This window comes from Natrix helvetica (assembly GCF_964273705.1).
Source record: "Natrix helvetica genome assembly, chromosome: 3".
Classification (NCBI taxonomy): Eukaryota; Metazoa; Chordata; class Lepidosauria; order Squamata; family Natricidae; genus Natrix; species Natrix helvetica.
This window is the reverse complement of record NC_138549.1, coordinates 125,889,500-125,906,603: the sequence shown is the minus strand read 5'-3', so window position 1 is coordinate 125,906,603 and position 17,104 is coordinate 125,889,500. Positions and strand designations below refer to the sequence as shown.

Here is a 17,104-nt window from a genome sequence, read left to right as displayed (position 1 = left end):
TCTGTTAATACAGGCTTTCAGGAAGCTCCAATTAACTGTAGCAGGATCTGAAGAAGAAGAAGAAAGGGAGTGATATTAACCCTTTGATGGGTAGAAAGAAAGAAAAATATTACCAAGGACTTTGTCTTTAACCTTTGAGTAAATATAGGGAAATATAGGAAATATAGAAAAAAAGATAAGGCTGCTAAGTAAACCAAAGGAATGCCTACTTAAAGGCGGTGGTGCATGGGTACATCTTATTCCATTTCTACTACACCTCAGTGGAACAACACTACATGCCAAAGAAGAAAATGCAGATCCTATTGCGGTTAGATGCAAGAAGGTAAGCATCCTGTTGCTATCTTCTTAATTCTACCATCAACTTCTCACTGTTTTAATGTTTGTGGCAATGATTTTGGGAGAGCCAGGAAAGAGCCACAGCTAAGGGAGCAATCGGATAAGAGGTAGTTTAACCAGCAGCAGTAATGTGAACACGGCAAAAAAAATCTCAACAATCTCTTGTTTCTTGGGCTGTAAAGGTAATGGGAGGGGGAGGGATGTACTTTTAGACTTGCAATATTCTGTTAATGTAACTTTTCAATAAAGTTTAAACAACTTATCAGGGTGTGCTTTGCCTAGAGTACCTTCCAAGATTGACAGCAATTCACCTGACCTCACCATTAATACAAGATGTCACATCTTGAGGTGTAAAAAGTAGAAGTATCTCTTCCATATGGCCAGCTGAAATTTTGATCCTGGGGGGTGGGTAGAAATAGAAGAAAGTACCTGAAGGAAAAAGTCGGTGTCTGAACGGTATGCCCAGACTTAAAGAATGCCTGATTCAAGTATAACGTCTGTATGGACATCCCATGAAATTCTGCTACTGAAATTCAACAGTCAAATATCAGAATTTGAGTAGTGAGATTTGGGGCTATTTTTCAGAACTTGTTTGCTTTTATTAGTTGTTGTTTCCTTATCTCCATCTGCCATCTGCCATCATTTAAGCATGAAAGAGAAAAATATTGATCTTCTATTGTGTTTAGATCAAACTCTATAATCTACTGAATACCTGCTATCCTCTGAACTTTGTAATTTAGAAACTAATAATTGCCATTTTCATTTTTCCTCATCCTCTCCATTTCTGTTTTCTTTTATGCTTTGTCGCCAGGACTGTAAATCCTACACAGGTTTTAGCTTTTTTTTTATTCCTTCACTTTCATCTTTTGACAATTTATTTATTTCATACATTGCAGATTGATAGGGGGAAGGATAAAATTACACTTTATTTTGTGAATTGAATCAAGGAATTGGTTGGTATTCTTTAAATGTTTGCAATTGTTTTAAACAAAATGTGCTGTTTTCTGAATTTTTCAAATAGGAAAGCAGTAGCAATGCTTAGATAAACACACACCAAGAGAAAGAGAGAAACTGGGAAATTACATTGGGGTCTTTGGTATATGTCTAGAAATTCTAAGGTATTCGTCAGTTTGCAAATATACTTGAAACTTTGAGCATGTCTTATTTGACTTGAATTTGACACAAGGAGATAAATTACTGGGTAGACACAGGCTTTCAAGCTGCCATGTTTGAGTAAAAACCAAATAAACAAGGAACAGCAGAACCACAGGCTAAATGGAAGGGCAGTTTACAGAAAATGGCTTTTATGAGGAGGCCAGAAGCCTTGAAGGTGAGGCTCCCATCCCGATGAAACTATTTCCAAGGTTAAACAGTGGAAAGTTCTCACCTCTCCCTCTGCAGTTTTACAGAGTGCTTGCTGATTTTTCTCATGTTCACCATTCTTCCTTACAATAAGTGTGTACAGCTAGATGATAGGGTGCAGCTGTATGGTAAGAAGATAGCAAGCAATACTTTCCAGCAGGCTGTCTGCCTCAGTTCAGTGCTGTGAGTAGCTGCACCAACCAGTTGTTCTTAAAAAGAATGGTAATTATTTGTGAGTAAATGCAATGTTCTTTGCAGTCATGTATTACAAGGAATTTCAGGGCAAATTAGCTCTAAGAGCAGGAAGTATTTTTCCTATGGTCAAAGCCCAAAGTGAAGTATCACGGATTGGGTTCAAAAAGTTGGCATAGAAAAGCAGTGAAGTGAAAAATTCACTTACATCTCACTCATATAAAAATGTTTCAAATCTAGACTCCCCCCTCCCAACCTTCCACCCAGAGTGCCTCTGTTTCTTCCGAACAATTTATTAAATTTCTCCTGAAGATGCCCTTGTAAAACATATATGCAGAAAAACACTGAGTGAAACCTCCACATGCTGCAGAACACGTCCTAATGTACCTCTGTTTTCTGTTTCAACCACATTTTGCCTCTATTGCCTCTTTCCATTTTTAGTTTTGGTCTTATAAACTGATAATCCGTGTTTCAGAGTTGCCCATAAAACCCTCCAGGTCTTTAAGGAAGCATCAATGTTTTCCCAAGTACACTGTTTGTATGATATCACTATCCTATATTAATTCTTGGTGTTCTTATGCCTAGAGCCCTTGCATGGGACTAGATGTGTCTGCCAATTTCTGTTTCACTTGGTTTCTCATTTTCCCAACCGCAAATTCATTTAGCCATCTTTTGACATCAGTGAGCAGATTCAGCCCAAAAAATATAAACAGAAATCCAAAATATGGCAAGGTTTTCCCTTTCTACCTCACACATAGGTTTTCAGAATGGGTTAGATTCTGTACTGCCGACTCACGTTACAAGAACTTGAAGACAGAGAGATTTAAAGCAAGCAGCACCCTACAGAACAGTGCTGTGTTTGTCTACCTTTGAAATAAGAGGCAGCAAGATATTGGAAGTGGGGGCAAAAGCATACTTTTAATAAATCATTGTTCCTTCTTGGCTCTGCTTTAGATCTATCACTATTCATTGTTTCTGTTTCTCCAAGTGCAAGTCGGTTTTCTTACATGTTACGTGTTGTCCTGTTTTATTTTCATGTCCATCACCAGCTAACGAGAACCTGGCAATGATAAAAGGGATACTTTGCTTGGCCAGAAAACTGCTTCTAATTGGCAATAATTTGCATGACTATTCCGCTGCTGGTTGCAAAAGTAATCCTCCATAAATCAGCAGCTCGTCATGGAAGCCAGCAGCAAATCATAAAGCAGGAGCTAAATGAGTATAACCACAAATTTTAATTACTTTTAAAACTGTGATTAACCTTAATTATGTTTTGTTGCAACAAATCATCTTTGCAATCCAAACTATGGTTATGTTTAGCTGAACTGTTCTGGATTGCAAGCCACAGTAATCAAAATGGATGTGAAAGGTTTGCTGGTGACCACAGTGAAAGACAATGCAAAAGAAGGGCCAGGACTTCAGAGGGGAGATATAAGATTTCTTTCCAAGGTATGTAAGCTAATCTTGAATGCAGACTCCTAAGATCAAGCAAAATGTTTTATGTATATTTTATTGATTTGGTAAATTAAGAAACTGTCATTTAAAAAGAAAAAAATTGCAAGGATGGTATTCTAAGAAATGTAATCATAAAACAAATAAAATAAAACTGCATCTAACACACAAAACAACTATGAAAAATAAAGCTATCTTCAAAGTAAAGTACTTAAAAGCCTTGGCAAAAAAAAAAGATAGAGAGAATGTCTTGTTCAATTCGTGTCAAGTGAGCTTCTGAAGCAATATTATATCATGTTACTTTTTTAACATTTCACCTGTCTGACTTCAAATAATATGAGATATGAAGGATACAAATGAGATTTATTTACAGAACTTATATGGCCACCTATATAATGATTCTAGATGGCTCATAACAATCCATAAAAACAAAAATAAACACAAAAATAACCTCCCACCACCAGGGGCCAGACCTAACATAGCTCAACCCTTATCCTAGTTCATTGGTTTGGGGGAAGAGGCAGCTCTTCGTGGTTTTCCAAAGGCGAAAAGAATAGATATCAGATCTCAGCTGGGAGACTATTCTACAGGTCTGGGGCAGCTACCAAGATATAGCTCCAAGGCCTCTCACCACAAATAATTTGCCCCTGTGCCAGGTAGGGCTTTATAGGCAATGACCATCACCTTGAATTGAATTTGAAAAACAACTAAAGATGCTGCAGTAGTAGTATAACTTGGCTGAATCATGGGACTCTAAATTGTGTATGCTATTGCATGCTGGACCAGCTGTAGTTTCTAGAAGGCCTTAAGGGCAGCCCTATATAGAGTGTGTTGCAATATTCCAAACAGAAGGTGACTAAGGCATGAGTGACTGACTGTGAGTCAGGTTTCCCAATCCAGAAATGTGTGCCATTGGCACACAAGTTGAATTTGTGCAAATGCCCACCACCACAGTTGGGTGGTAAACTGCATGAACTGTGATTCCAAAAGGACCTCCAAATTGTGTATCAGATCCATCCAGGAGACGGTTACCCTTTCCAAAGATGTCAACTATCCTGATATATACAAGGACTCTGCCTTTGAGTCAAAGCTAGTCCCCCCCTCCCAATCCAGGCCCTTATGACCTCCAAGCATTGACCCAGCCCCTGATCCTTTGTCTATGACTGCAAACTTAATGCTTTGTGATAATTCATTACCAACTTAAAACATCTCCAATCAACAGGCAGCTATCATTGTGCCAAAATGTGAAGAGGCTTTATATTACAATAGCAACAACTTGATGATGAAGATTCTGAACATTACTAGTGGGAAAATGCCTATTTGTTAATTGCTGAACACCCCATTTTTTATTACACAACAGTATACATTTACAAGTATACACTCTGATCCCACAGTTATATCTAATATTTACTCTGGATCTGTAGTTACATTCTATGCAATTAAAAGTAGATCGGCAACTACAAGCTGGATAATATGTATTGTTGTACCAAGCAAATGAATATGGTTTTTTTATACACAGCAGAATGCAACAAGGTTCCTTTTATTTTTCCTGCCAATTGATTTCATGATCTTGGATGCTAATATACATTAAAATTTTCAATGACTGGGATTCTTAATGCCTGTATTGCTTTGTTGTGTCCTTCGAACAACTCTCTATGCTGTACAGATTTATGCATTTAGTACGTTTATATTAGGGGTGTCCAAACTTGGCAACTTTAAGACTTGTGGACTTCAACTCCCAGAATTCCCCAGCCAGCTTGTTAAAGTTGCCAAGTTTGGAAACCCCTGGTTTATATCTTTCAAGTGAAATAACATAGTATGAAAATACATACCATATAAATTAATAATATCAATTATCACATATTGATAAAATTTACCACACATGTCACCCATACAAATCAAGGAAGTTAAAAGAACATATTCTGTTTTATTCAATGGTGCCCAATTGAATTCCATTTTATTCTCCACATTTTTTCAACTAGAATACTGTATCTGAAATGAGGTGCCAGCATTAATATTATTAGATGTATATATCCTGGTTTTACTTATACATCTATTGGAATGATCCATATCTGTGGCCCTACTTACTTCTATACTCCCTTTCTTAGATGATCTCTCCAGTTGTAGATTATAGATTCTTTTTTTTTTACTTATACTGAGTAAATTGCCATGCAGCTTAGTGCTATAAGAACAATTAATATATTTGAATGTGTGACAACTCTTGGAAAAGTGATAGAATAATTGCAAAAAGTAAGAGCAATGTCTAAACTTGGTTGAGCTGCCTCAACCAAGGTCATGAATGACCTCTGGGCTTTTGTTTTTTGTGTGTGTGGGTTTTTTTGGTTGTTGTTTTTCTTTTTCTTGTTTTAGTTTTTTGCTATAGAAAGGCAACAGGTATTAGGATCTCACCAGATCTGCATGCATTAGAACATACATGTAGACTAACCATTCTGTCTGGCAGCCTTTACATTTGTGAGTGAATATTTTTGTCATTGAATTTTAATAAGTGTAAATTAAGCTCTCAGCTGAGAACTGCCACTTCTAGTCTCACATCAGAATCTGCATAAATCATAGCATCACCCAACAAGTGCAACAACGTCCACCAGCTGTTGTTGCTCAGTATCTACCATATCCATGCACTTCCTTTTGCAAATTATATTAATTATGTGTAAATAAAAAAAGATGTCAATTAGCCAGGAAGCACTGAAGCATGACACATTTAGGATGTTACTTGCAGGCGCTGAACAAGCTGTCCACCTTGAAAATGTAAGACAACTTGTCTCTTCCTTAAAAAAAAACCTTTGGTTTAAATTAAAAATTTACAAATTCTAATACAAGAACAGTTGGGTGAAATTCTTTAGATTAAGTATAATATCCTTGCATTGTCATAATACAATTGTCTTGCCCTGTTGGATTACAGCATTTTTTTAAAAACTGTAAAATTATAAACTGATTGTTTGCCATTTAGGCCATGAAGAGAATCATAACAGTTTTGCTCCAATCTCCCATGCTGGGTCTTATGTTATTTGGGATGATCAATTACTATAACCTCATGCCTGAAAACTCAGAAGCAATAATGTATTTATTGGATAAATCAAGTTGCAAAGTTCTGCAAGTTTTTGTTGCTGGAATTTTTCCACAGGAAGTTCATTTAATAATCTAAACATTGTTGCATAAATTGGACTTATCCACAATGGAATTGTAGATAATAATATCTATGCCTAAATAACAATACCCTCTTAGAATAGAATTAATAAAATATATTTAATTATTGTAGTAATAAACTCAATTTATTCATTTTTAAATCTATTCATTTTTACATCATCGCGTTTCTGCTTCCTAAATGGAAGCCACATTTAAATAAGTTTGTGTGTATGTGTATCATTAAATTTGTACCCAACTCCCAACAACTCTTGCGAGAGACTCACAACAATCAAATAAATTACAATAAAACCAATACGGCAAGCATGAGAAATCGGGTGGAATGAATTGTGGGTCTCAAACTCCTTGAGTTGTGAAGACTCAAGGAGGACCCTGTTGTTGCTGTGTCCAGAGGGCCCTGTTTTTGCTGTGTTGTGAAGACTCAAGGAGTCAAGGAGTTTTCACAACACAGCAACAACAGGGTCCTCTGGATCTCACGGGAAACTTCATTCCACAGGGCAGATGCTTCTATAGAGAAGGAGTACTTTGAGGGACCCTTTCAACAGACGATTCTATTTAACTGAAAGAACTAGAACCTTTTTTTGGATTTAGGGTTTTTCTACTATGGATGCATATGAGATGGACACTTTTAAAAAGTCCTAGTTTTGTCTGAATAAATGAGAGGGAATTGTTATTGTAGCTATTTAGGCTTTTAATGTTTAATTTATTGACAGAATTTTACAAGAGGCCTAGATGGTATTAATCCCCCTGCCTTTTCCTCGGGGTTTTTTTCCCCTGCCTTTTTAATTTCCAAAAGCAAGCGAAAAGGATGGAATAGCAATAGAATGACATCTGTAAGTAGCATTGGAAACCATTGTTTGGATGTACCTGCAGGAATAAGAGTTAATCATTGCAATTACACATCAATTATCCAAAGCAATTATTTTCACATTATAGCTAAAGATGAGAAAATAGTATTCAAGGCGAAGCAATATTCCAATACATTTGATCAAAAATAATAAGTGAATAATACAGCAGAGCAGCATGATTTATTTACTATTCCACCATGAAGAGAGTGCCAAGAGAGACCACTGAGAGAACACTTGTGGTAGATTCATTGTTCACATTTTCCAGGCAAAGGAACACAGTAGAGTGTATTCCTCTTTTGCTTGTATAGACTGATGAGCCAACAAAGCGAAACTCCTCTGTATATTTTTGCCTTTCTAAAGAACACACAGTATGGACTTTAAATAAGCAGGAGAGGGAAGAGTATTGATGCTTTTGAACTTTGGTGTTGGAGAAGACTCCTTAAAATACCATGGCCAGCCAAGAAAACTAATGAATCATCAAATAAAAACACCCAGAGCTTCACTTGAGACACAAATGGTTAAAGCTCAGACTATGCTACTTTGAACACATTAGGCAAAGATCTGTCTCTCATGAAAAGCTCTCATGCTGGGAAAGGTGGAACGAAAACGAAGTGGATGACCAACAGCAAGGTGGATGGACTCAGGGGTGGTCTTCAAAACTTTTAGCAAGGGGTTCTCTGCCCGGCTGCTGGGTGGGTGTGGCTATAGTGGGCATGGCCTAGTCGCCTCCTGCACCAGGGGGGGGGCTTTCCTCGAGCCTCCAGGAGGGCGAAAACACCTCCCCATTTCTGGCCTTCCCAAACTTCTGGTAGGCCGGTTTTTTTGCCCTCCCCAAGTCCCTGTGCGCACCCTGCACTTACCTGCATCCAAAATGGGCCTCTTGGGGACTCCTAGGAGGGGTGGGGTGGGCGGGGCCAGCCAGGAGTAGGATTTGCGGGTTCTCCGAACTGCGCAGAATCTTAGCTAGAGGTTCTCCCAAAATCCTGCAAACCCCAGCAGCCCACACCTGGATGGACTCCGTTACAGTGGCAATGAATGCCCTGTCAATAGATCTGAAAGATCCAGTAAAGGTAGATCATCCTGGAGAAAATCTATGTGATTGCAAAGAATCAATACCAGCTTGATGGCATATACAAGTAGTCTTCAACTTATGACCACAACTGAGCCCAACATTTCTGTTGCTGATTGAGTCATTTGTTAAATGGGTTTTGCCCCACTTTATGACCTTTCTTGCCACAGTTGTTAAGTGAATCAATTGTTAAGTTAATAATACGGTGATTACGTGAATCTGCCTTCCAGTTGACTTTGCTTTTCAGAAGGTTTAAAAAAGATGGTTACATGACCTAAAATCATCATAAATATGAGCCAGCTCTGAATTTTGATCACATAACCATCATGGGGATGCTGTAATGGTCATAAGTGTGAAAAAGGTCATGTCATTTCAAACAATCACTAAATCAGGGGTGGGGAATTCTGGGAGTTGAAGTCCACAAGTCTTAAAGTTCCCAAGTTTGGACACCCCTGCACTAAATGAATGGTTGCAAGTTGACAACTATCTGTAATCAATCAACGAATAAAATAACATAATATATAGCTTACTGGATCAGGACAAAAATATAAATACAGTGGTGGGATTCAAATCTTTTTACTACCGGTTCTGTGGGCATGGCGTGGGTGGATGGGTGGGCGTGGCTTGGTGGGCATGGCTTGGTGGGCATGGCAGGGGAAGGATACTGTGAAATCCCTATTTCCTCCCCACCCCACTAACCTGCTTTCCAGCTCCGTTCTACTGTTCAGGGCAACAGAAGAAGACCCAGCCAATCAGCTGGGACTTTCGAAATAGATGGGAGTGGAGCCAGCCAGAGGTAGTATTTGCCAATTCTCCGAACAACTCAAAATTTCGACTACCAGTTCGTGAGAACTGGTCAGAACTGGCTGAATATCACCTCTGAGATAATATCATTTCCTCCCACAGATGCTCTGAAAATATACGAGGATGGTTTTGAGGAAGCTTGGTTCAGGCCCACTTTGAGTCACCAAAGCTCTCTGGGTGACTTTGAACTAGTCCTTTTCCAGCCCAAAATACCCCATCTGGTTGTTGTTCTGGAAGCAGCCCCAGATATGTCATCTTCTTAACAAAAGTCAGGCTATAAGCACAATAAAATGTTAAAAATGAAAAAGAAATAAAATCTGTTTTATCAGATCTGGACTACAAAAATCGAGGTAGCCACTTAACAGCAAAGAAGGCAGGACAGATAAAAGAGATTTTGTATTTCTTTGCTGCTTTCCCATGTTAATTGGGATTTGCGGTCCAGATCTGTAAGCTCCACCTCTGAATGGAACCATTTCAGAATAACTTCCAACAAGATTCACATTCTTTGTATGGATTGTCAAAGTATTTATCAGAAGTCTTTTTTTTTTTTTACATCATTGGAAGCAATATTTAGCCTACCAAAAGGTTTCTACCAAACAGAGACCAATATTTTTGTTTTTTCTATGATAAATTGGACAAAAAAAGCAAAAATATTCAAAGTTCTTCTAATGACATCATCTACCTCAATTTTATTTCCTAAAATGTGTCACCTCTTATGTCTTGATCTTTTGGGATTAGACATTGTACCCTTTAAAGCAATGTAGCTCCATTAGCATGAAAACTTTTTTTTTCTTGAAGTTGTAAGTATAAACTCATAATTTTTCTTTTTCCCCTCCCTTCTTCTCTCCCCCCAGTTGATAACACTGCAGAGAAAAATTTAGATTTAGTGATTTTTCACATGTGATTCTGTTAAGTAATATCAAATAATAAAATAAAGGCTATCTGTGTTTAGTCTGCAGTATTTTACACGTATAAATATTACAGTTACAGGCCAAACCAGATGTTATGCAGGACATCAGCATTCAAGATCTTCTGTGGATTTCTTTAAAAAAAAATATTAATAGCCGTCAATCCCAATTAACATGAAAGGAACTTTCTCTCCTGCTGTTAAATTTCTCTTAAAATTGTTCTTGCCCTGGAGTGTTATTTACTTTTTGGAGCAAAAGCATATTGGCATTACACCAGGAACTATAAGTAGCCCTTGGACTAAATTCATGAGCTCTTCATCACAATTTCAAAATAAAGGTGTGTGTCTTTTATCCATCTATGATAGTCTGCAGTGCAAGACAGAAACATAGACTAACAGTAACAGAGGGGACGGTAGAGGTGCCCATCAATTGCTTCAATCCTGCTTCTACCAGATTATTAAAAAGGGATACTTGACATTACAAAAAAGAAAAAGGAAAAAAAGATGGCCAATATTCTTAATAAGTGTGACAATCTGGATCAGGGAACAAAAAAAAATAGAAAATGTAAAAGGTAATCCTCCTTAGTTCCCAATCTGTGGCTATTATCATGCCACATCTAAATTACAAAAATCCAGATGACCACTAGATGGTAGCAAAGATATAAAAACAAACAAGAAACAAGCCTATAGAGAAGCCCTTTCTATCCTTCACAATCCCCTGGAAAAGAAAGTTTTCCTCAAAATGGAATGGAATGGAATGGAATGGAATGGAATAGAATAGAATAGAATAGAATAGAATAGAATAGAATAGAATAGAATAGAATAGAATAGAATAGAATAGAATTCTTTATTTGTCAAGGGTGATTGGACACACAAGGAATTTTTCTTTGGTGCATATGCTCTCAGTGCAACTCTACTATATGGAAGTCCTCTAGATCTTTGCAGCACAAGTAAAGTACGCCTACTTATTATTAAACACTTTGGAAGATTATAATGGATCCCAGTAAGTAAGCAGCATGTACTGTATGAACTCATCCTTAGTCAAGTAAATACCTTTAAATTTAATTGCTTTATAGGGCTGCTGCGTATCTGATAAGAGCTCTTGAATGATTATGAACACATTTAGCCAAACTGTGCTATATTTAGTTAAAATGATTTAGTTGCTGCTAAAAATTAATGATTCTAGATTTACAGTGATTCATAATTCCTCTCTTTTGAATTATATATCTCTGCAAAGAAAGATCAGAATCATGCAGGCCATGGTTTTCCATATGACACTCAGAAAGTGAAAGTCTAACTTTGAAGAAAGAAGTATAGAAAGAGTACTGATGCTTTTGGTATCTCCTGTTGGAAAAGATGCCTGAGAAAGCTTGGATAGCCAAGAAAACAAATACATGGATCATAAAAGAAATCAATCCAGATTTCTCATTTGAGGCACAATTATTAATGATCATATTTTGGACACATTAAAGACCTCCCTTGAGACATCCATAATGCTGGAAAAAATGAAAGAAAAGAGGAAGATCAGCAGCCAGGTGGAAAAACTCAGTTACAGTAATGAACTAATAACTTTGGAAGACCTAAAGCAGTGATGGCAAACCTTTTTCGCCTCGGGTGCCAAAAGGGAAGCCTCCAGAGGAAGAAAAACGGACGAAAATCAAAGCCGAAAATCAGATGGCCAGCACATGCATGTATGCTGGAGCTGACAGGGCAACGCCTCGCATGCCTTCAGAAATGACTCCACGTGCTACCTGTGGCAAGCATGCCATAGGTTCGCCATCACGGACCTAAAGGATCAGATTTAGGACAGATCATCCTGGGGAAGATCTAGCTATATCGTTGCTAAATGTTGACACCAGCTGGACAGCACATATTCAGAATCAGTGATATTTTTTCCAGGATAACTGATTTTCAGAACTATATTAAAACATGGAGAAGGATTTTAACTCTATGGATCCATGATACAGAAAGTTTCTTGAGACGGTCTTCATAGGCACACGGGCACCCACAGAGGGACCCACAACTTCAAAATGAAAGGCACGAGCAGGACAATTGAAGCCTGTCTATCTTTACACAGAAGCAATGCCTGAAACCTGTGTGCCTGTCATTTTGACATTATTAAATCTCTGCAAATGTCTCTGCATAGGCATATAATCCGAATACTAACTTCTCTCATGCCACTCTACATTAGGATGACTGTATGGTACATCAATGAAAGCAGAAACCTAACCCTACGTTTTTAGGGTTGTAATTCTCTGTTCTTAGATAAATGGGCCAAAGCGCATTTATTGCTGTCATTAAGAAGTCACCTCTGTAGTTGTTAAGAGGTTCTGAAGAACAATCTCCTTTGGTCTTTTGTGATATGTGTACTGTTTCTATTAATATTTCACATATACGACCTGAGATATCTTTATTTATTATTTATTTAGCTATAGAGGTGTGATGGCTCAGTGGTTAAGTTGGGCTTGTCAGCTGCAAAGTCGACTATCTGGGATCAAGATCCAAGTGTTACATGATAGGGTGAGCTCTCATCCCCATGTAGCTCCTGCTGATCTAACAGTTCAAAACAATGCAAATGCAAATAGATAAATAGGTACCACTTCGGTGAAAATGTAACAGCACTCCATAATATAATACTGTCCACATGACCATGGAAATGTCTTTGGACAGTGCTGACTCAATGGTCCTTGGAACTGAGATGAACATTGCCCCTATAGTTGGCAATAGGTAGCAGAGTAGAATCTGCAGGGACTCCTTATATGCAATAGCTAAAGTAGTTTACAATCAAACACAATACAAATACAGTAAAATGCATACAATTTTTAAAAATGCAAACTAAAAACACTATATATGCTAGGCAATACAAGGCATATATTTACAAACTAAAATGGTATATATTAAAATACAATTAAAAGCCAGTTTAAAAGTCTGGGTAAAATGGAAAAGACTTTATTTGTTGCCAAAATGATGTGGGCACCAGTTGAACTTCTTGGGGGAAGGTGTTCCATAAATGTGCCACACCGCAGAAAAAGTTTTCCACCTTGAAATGCGCATCTCACCTCCCTCAGTGAGGGAATCTGGAGGAAGGCGTTATTTGATGATCTTAAGACCCAGGTAGGTACATAGGAGAGAAGCAACTCATTAGGTTCCCTGGTCCTAATTGTTGTGGGCTTTAGAAGTCAAAATCAGGATTATGAATTGGGTCTCTGAACAGACTGACATTCAGTGCAGATGGCAAAGAACTAGCAATGGAGGTTCAGCCAGTCTCAGTGAGAGGCTAAATCCTTGGGTCAAAACACACTGAAATTTCCAGACCATTTGCAAAGGCAACCTTACCATTGCAATAATCCAACAAGGAAATTGCCAAAGGGACTAATGGTTGCAGGCTTTTTATAGATTTGGAGGGGATAAACCACCCCGAGCCTATGCTTTTTCCCTCTCTCTCCTGACTGAAAAAAAAGACCAAAAAAGGGGAAATACAACATGGTGCTACTCAAAAAAGTAAGAAAAGACATAAACCCTCCTTTGGTACATCTAATACATACCTTATTTTTGTTCTCATCACTTTAAATGAGGTGTTTAGAAGGCAGTCCCAGAGCCTCTTAGTTAAAGGAAGGGATAATGGAGCTCTCAGTGGGCTTCCTTTGGGCTGTGTTTTAGAGCATGAGCCCCACTTCCTCTGGGATGCCCCAAGCAGCATTTGAGAAGATCTGAAGTGTGCCAGAAAGAAGCTTCTCCCTCCCACTAGAGAAAATGGCCTTTCTGGACCCCCTCTTCCTCCCAGCCTTTGAGTAATCCTTGTCTCTCCTACAGAAAGCCCCTCCAGAGAAGGAGGGGTCGGGCAATCCTGCTTGGCCAGTTTCATCCGGAGAAGACAAGGGATCCCCACTGCCTGGGACCACAAAGGCTTCCCCCCTGTCTAAAGAGTTAGCCAGCATGTGCAAGGCACTATCCCTGCCGGGTCACTTCCACCTTTGCCTTGAAACATGCTGAGAAGAGCGCTTCATTTCTTCTTCTTCTCTGCTTTCTCCCCCGAAGCTGATGATGGATTTATTTCCTTAACAAAAAAGACAGAGAGTTTACAGTTCAGCTTTCACAAATGCATCTGATAGTTGTATAATCCCAGCAGGACAGGAAGATCCCTCCCGCCGGGCTATTCTTCCCCCCCTCCCTTCTCCATCCCCCACTACCCCCTTTCTAAGGCCTCAGACAGTCCTCAAACAACAACTGTCTGCAAGTCCTGGCTAATCCCTCACAGGTGACCTTAAGGCAGCCGACGCCTCTCTCTAAACTCTTGCATTCCAAAGCCTGGCTTAACCCCTCATGTGCTGTGGAAGCACCCTTCCCTTTGTAGCTCAAAGAGCCAAGGCTAACTTGGGGGGGGGGGTTGGGTGCAGGGAAGGGAGGCAGTTTCCCAGGTCAGGCTGGGCTGTGAGCTGAGCACCAGGGTGTTTTCTGAATCTTCCTTTCCACCTCTTTTGGTCAAAGGTTAAAAGCCTAATGTATTATTATAAAGCCAAAGGGGGGGGGAGGCAAGGAGAGAGTGGCATTCTTTCCTATAAATCATTCTAACAATCTCAGCACATGTGGGAGCCAGACCGTGCTGAAATCTCCTCCATTGCTGCTTCTGTACCTTCCATGCCTTATTTACTGGCTCTGACTGAGGACTCCACTTTCAGCTATCTGATAAAGAAGAGCACAGTTTTCTCAAAAAGCAACACCCATTTGCCGTCCTTTGTTTGGGGGTTGCTGCTCCCATCTGGCTGTGGATAATGGGGCAGGTGTGAGGTTCAAGGCATATACCTGGGAGCAGGAGGAGTTGGTTTTTTTTTTTTAAACTACTTTAGGTTTCTGCTTAGCAAAGGTCATGTTTCCCCTCTGCTGGGCAGCCTTACATAAACTTTATTTTTCAGTTTCAATCTCCCAAGTAAAATATGGGAAGAAGAATACCAATGTATCCTAGAAGGTTAAACGTCTCTAAAATTGCACACTCACCAAAATCCTATTCGGAGCCAAGTGAATTGCTTTAGCTTCCTCTAATTTCTTTCTTTCCCGCTTAGAGAAAGGGAGTTGCATCACCGGTGTCACTAATCATAGACTATGCCGTGCTGGTTCAATGAAAGGTATTGACTGAGTTTACTATAGTTTAAAAAAAAAAGTTAGATTCCAGATTGGGGATCATTAGGAACAGCCTTGAAAATAAAAAAGTCAATATCATAAAGACTCCCCACAAATCTATGATATGAACTTAGCTTAGAATAATGTTCTGGTCACTGCACTGGAAGATGAGAAAATAACAATGCAATAAGGAGAGAGGAAATATTACATTGGGGTGGGGGGATAGGTTTTTTTTTGAAAAAATAATGGTTCCCTCTTATACTGCGAGATGCTGAAATCTTCATAATTAAATTTAAAAACAGATAAAAAGGGACTTCTGCACATAGCATATAATTAAACACAGGACTTAATGATAGACATCAGTCTGTTGAGCTTTACATTAGATATCAATTGACAATTAAGCCTATCAATGGGTACCAACCATGATGGCTACTTATTTTAGGTAGGAGGAGGAGACTACTGCCATTACATCTTGCTAAAGGACCCAACAAATATTTGGTTGATGGGAACAGGAAGCTGGGCTAGATGGACCAGTTGATCTGACCTAAGTTAATACAGTGATTCCCATTCAGCAGATTTTAGTTCTAATGGACAGATTTCTATCTAGACATCCCTCCAAATTGCAGGCTGCAACTGAAATATTCTAGCCTGGCAATTAAATATATATCAATTATGTCTTAATTTTACAACTTCCATGACGTTTTACAACATTTATATAATGTTATTGCTAATGCAAATTAATCCACTTGCATAATGATGTCAGTACACACTATACAGTAAACATGATTCACAAAGCACAAATTTCTGGAGTCACACAATACTAAATAGTAAATCAAGCCAATTTTTTCATTGTAGTATGTAAACCACTTTAAATGGAGTTAAAAGAAGTCTGTCAACTTCATGATACGATGAAGCCACCTAATATAACATATTTTATTAAGTAACTAGACATCATTTTAATAAATTTCATGAAAGTAATACAATTCCTGGAAGCCGCATCAATTGAACAAATTCTCTTTTCAGAAAGAAAAGAAAGATAGCCTTCATGAAACGGCCAGGAATATCTAAATATTTGCTGTAACAATTTTCCCGCAAGGGAGTTGCAATGAATTAGATTCAGAAAGATTGAATTATGTTCTTATTAGTATTTACTATTTTCTATCAGATGATCGGGTGTTCTGAAATAGTTATACATTTGTATTAAAGGTAAAGGTAAAGGTTCCCCTTGCACATATGTGCTAGTCGTTCCTGACTCTAGGGAGTGGTGCTCATCTCTGTTTCAAAGCCGAAGAGCCAGTGCTGTCCTTAGATGTTCTCCGTGATCATGTGGCCGGCATGACTAAATGCCGAAGGCACCCGAAATGCTGTTACCTTCCCACCAAAGGTGGTTCCTATTTTTCTACTTGCATTTTTACATGCTTTCGAACTGCTAGGTTGGCAGAAGCTGGGACATGTAATGGGAGCTCACTCCATTACGTGGCCCTAGGGATTCGAACTGCCGACTTTTCTGATCGAAAAGCTCAGTGTCTTAGCCACTGAGCCACCGTGTCCCTTAACATTTGTATTAACTATGGTCTTATTATAACTTTAGCATCTCTCTCTCTCTCTTCACGTGCTCATATGGAGAATCCTACTATTCTTAACAATTTAACAGGATTATTATGCAGAATACTCGTAACATCTGAATGCAGCCAGCAGAACAGCTTATTCAGTGAAGTCAGAAATCTGGGATACCCTGCAAATGGAGATGTTTAGAAAATCATTCTTACATTTTGGTGTATATCCATTTGCCAGCAAAATGATTCAGCTCTCGGCCAGAAAAAGGAACATGTGAAATTGTTGTAATAGTGGGCA

The 17,104-nt window shown here is 38.7% G+C and overlaps 1 long non-coding RNA gene across 1 annotated transcript; it reads right to left on the bottom strand.

Moving 5' to 3' along the window:
* Positions 1–326: 326 nt before the first annotated feature.
* LOC309389812 lies at positions 327–14,241 on the bottom strand. The gene is made up of 3 exons (XR_014175009.1): positions 13,678–14,241; positions 1,724–1,907; positions 327–420 (listed from the first exon to the last, which is right to left on the bottom strand). It is a non-coding gene; the product is annotated as an uncharacterized lncRNA (long non-coding RNA).
* Positions 14,242–17,104: the final 2,863 nt, after the last annotated feature.